General features: G+C 35.1%; 1 long non-coding RNA gene across 1 annotated transcript; it reads left to right on the top strand.

Annotated features, from left to right (window-relative positions):
* Positions 1 to 400: 400 nt before the first annotated feature.
* On the top strand, positions 401 to 1,545 carry LOC136235179 (uncharacterized). Its single transcript, XR_010691690.1, has 3 exons — positions 401 to 708; positions 799 to 861; positions 1,449 to 1,545. It is a non-coding gene; the product is annotated as an uncharacterized lncRNA (long non-coding RNA).
* The last annotated feature ends 2,105 nt before the right edge of the window (positions 1,546 to 3,650 follow it).

Below are 3,650 nucleotides of genomic sequence, written 5' to 3'. Positions count from 1 at the left end.
CAGGTTTACAATCCTGACTTGAATCCCAAATTCTAGAGCCAAGAACGACATTAAGACTCAAATTATCATCACCAAAACCTCTTTCCTCTCAATCTCTCGAATTAGCCATCAAACCTTGCTCATTTGAATCTAACGTCCACTACAAAAAAAATAGGAGTTTCAGGTACAAAAAGTTGGGGACAATTAAATTATATAGTGCCTAAATGATATTATCAAATTCATATTAGGGACAAATCCTTATATTAATTCCAATACTCTCTACTAATACAATAGGGGACACTTTTATATTAATATGTATTTATAAAATATATAATTAATTTCAACTAATAATTCAGGGACGATTCAGCCTCTCTTGTATGTTCTTCTTCGACTACGCAATTTTTGGTAGAAATTAAATCAAGATACTCCAATTGCAAATCCTTTTTCTCCTTCCCGCTCCCTTTTGCATCTTTGTTCTTCACGTTCCATCTCTCTTTGCCTTCAGTCGTTCTTTCTTCCTTTCTCCTGGTTTCTCCTCTCGTGATTTCTTCTTCTTTGATTTTGTCTGCCTTCTATTTCTTTCAAGCTCTCATCGTTTCTCCTTTCGCCATGCCTTTATCTTCACTTCTTTCCCTATTTATAATTACATGTTCGTGCGGATAGAATTGAAGACCATAGGCTTAAAATTTTGACAATGGAGGGCTTTCTACACATGCGGCTAATATCAAGGTATTAGTTTTTGTTTTCATTTTGGGATAAAAGTTAGGGTTTTGAGAATGTTCGAATTTTTTTTTTTAATTTTTGTTATTTTCTGTTTAGATGAATGGTTCTTCAATGGAGAAAGACATGACCAACTCGCTACTTGCCAAATTGTGTATACTGGTCATTCTGAACCTCTTTTTCATTGTCAATTTATTTGATTGGAAGATAGCAATTTTTTGTCATTTCAGTAATATTGTTCTATGCTTATTTGTTTGATTGAAGTTTCTGAATTTTATATGTTGGTATTTGCCTTTCATTTTTAAATAAAGATTTGCTTGCCTGTGTTATCTTGAGGTACCTGATCCAGACCCCATGAGATTTAAGAGGAGCAAGCTATACACTTCACTAGTTGGTAATTGCAATTAAGTTTTATGATTTATTCTCTAGCTTTACTTTAGGTGCAGATCTGTTTATAATTTTGACTGGTACTGAAGGAAATTTTTTCCAGATGGCTGTCACTCTTGCACTTTCCACAAGAACTAGAAGCATTTCGATAAGATTGTTTTTATCTATTTGAATATTTCCATTTTCACAAGATTTGGGTAATTACAGTGAGCTCTTCCATCTTCTATAGACTTGACATTATGAAAACAAGGAATTTGGCACTTTAAATAGACCACAGAAAGCTAAGAAATATAGCTAGTGTTTGTGTTGTTATAGGATAAAGTTTCTTCACCTAATATAAATTTTTCTTTCTTGACAATCAGATTGGATGCGAATTGGTGCATTTTACTCTGACTTAAATATAGCAATACCAACAGAGAGACTCAACTTACAAGTCAAAATCAGACAAGATGCTACAGAGAAGATGTTGGAAGCCTATAGAGCGTCTGTTTTAATAGGAACATCAAAGAGGGAATTTGTGTTGCAGGTAACTTAAATTTGGTTCAACCAGCCTTTTTTGGTATTTATGAACACATTTGTTGGATAAGCCCTTAAGAATACTTAGTAGATCTTAATTAACATGGTTTTTGTTATCAAATTTGCAGCTTGTTCCATGCCCTGTTTGTAAGCTTGAGAAAATGTGATGGTAAGCAATGTATTGTTTCGATGGCTTATATTCTAGATAAATTTTGGGTTGTAGTCTAGCTAAATTGGCAGTGTATATTATAAGATTGGTTTTTCATTTTTAAGATCTTGTATAGTGTGTTATGATGTGTTTCACTTGAGTGATTCAAAATAAGCCATCTGAAATATTGTCTGAATTTCATGGTAACTTACATATCAATTGACTCAAATGACCCTTCTTTTCTAATTTACTCCTTGTCAGGTTATTGTTTGAATTGCATAGTACCTGACATAATATAGCATGCTTCCCTCATTTGTTGAAATTATTTGACGTTATTCTAATATGTGAAAAAGTGAATTTTGATGTGTATTTTTGTATTCAACCTTATATATGAACCATTAGACTCGATCATTGTCCCAAATGATGAAATTAATTGAACTATTCAATTTGTTAACTTATTAATATAGATAGCATCGTAATGCAGGTTTTTCGAGTTACCGTATACTAATGTCTTCTAAATCATTTACCTAAACTCATTAGGAGGCTAGACCTTGCTTCCAATGTAGGAAGTTTTAGATCATGTGTTTCCTTCAGTGGTGCATATGCAGCTAATGATTCTGGTGGTGGGTGATGTTTCCATTTTGAACTAGCTATTCTGTCGATATTATGTTTTTCTTCTTTAAGACTTCTAAAGTATCAGACCTTTAATTTTCATCTAGATTTCCCCTTTTCCTCTAGGCATTCTAGGATATTGTTTCTTAGTTAAGCCAGGTCCTTCCATCAATTTCTCTTGTTTTCACCTGTCATTGACAATGTACGTTCATGAACCTACTTCAACATGTTTCAAACATTCTAAGATTTATTTTACATATCTATTGTACTTGTGTTATGTCCTGCAAAATATTTCAGTTCGAGTACTATGATTTCGCCTGTATTATCTTAGTGTTAGAATTTGAATTGTCAAAATTGACATGACCATTTCTAAATACAGTTATAATATTGTGTAATAAAGATCGTTTCCAAATACATTTATGGCTTAGTGATAACACAAATGAAACTTCTGACCGGACCACGTCCCTATGAGGCGCCGTTGGGATCGGCCGGGGACACTCCGATGCCAAAGTCAGTAACAAATATGGCGAATAAACTGAATGGACAAAGCTTAGAGAAAAGTAAGTATGAATGAATGTACCTTGATAGCCTAGACATAGGCTATTTATAGTAGATAGATTTGTAACTTCTAGGTAACTAGAGAGTCTCCATTAATGCTCATTTAATGGCGGTTACAAGTTACTCTTAACCTGGCGGGTTAAGATTATTAATGATTCATTTAATGATCATTATGGCCGAGTTGACGGTTAGCCGTTACTTAAGAAAGTGGAGAGATTCGCCTTAGAGATCCGCCAGCGGATCTCTTAGAGCTAACCCAGGGGGATCCGCCGGGCGGTTTCCTATGCCACGTGGCATATTTGAGGCGATTATCTCTTTTGGTCCTTGCGATAATATCCCGATGTTATCAGAAGCCCCCCCAAAATGCCTTTAAAGTCCTTTAGGGCTTTTAGACTTCTGCGCGCCGTCACACGCTTCCGCATTAATGAGCACTTTGTTCGAGGTTCTTTGATGGTTGACACGTGTAATCACACTGCCTTAGGAGCGTTTTAAAAAGCCGTCTTCCTTCTCCGGAGTTCTCTTTCTCCCTTGCTTTCCATTTTCTTCTGCTTTTCGGAGCTTTTTCTCAGAAACCTCAAGCTTCTGCATTTCCATGTAAGTGTTCTTTACATCATTTTTTGAATGTTTAGAAGTTCATCTTCGTCTTCGGGGTCAACTTCAGAACTTTTTAATTTGCCATCTTCTCCTCGTATTGAAGTAGATTTTAGTTGGTCCTCGTCTTCGTCTTCGT

Source organism: Euphorbia lathyris, chromosome 7 (genome assembly GCF_963576675.1).
Source record: "Euphorbia lathyris chromosome 7, ddEupLath1.1, whole genome shotgun sequence".
In the NCBI taxonomy this organism is placed as follows: domain Eukaryota; kingdom Viridiplantae; phylum Streptophyta; class Magnoliopsida; order Malpighiales; family Euphorbiaceae; genus Euphorbia; species Euphorbia lathyris.
This window is presented reverse-complemented; position numbering and strand designations above follow the sequence as displayed.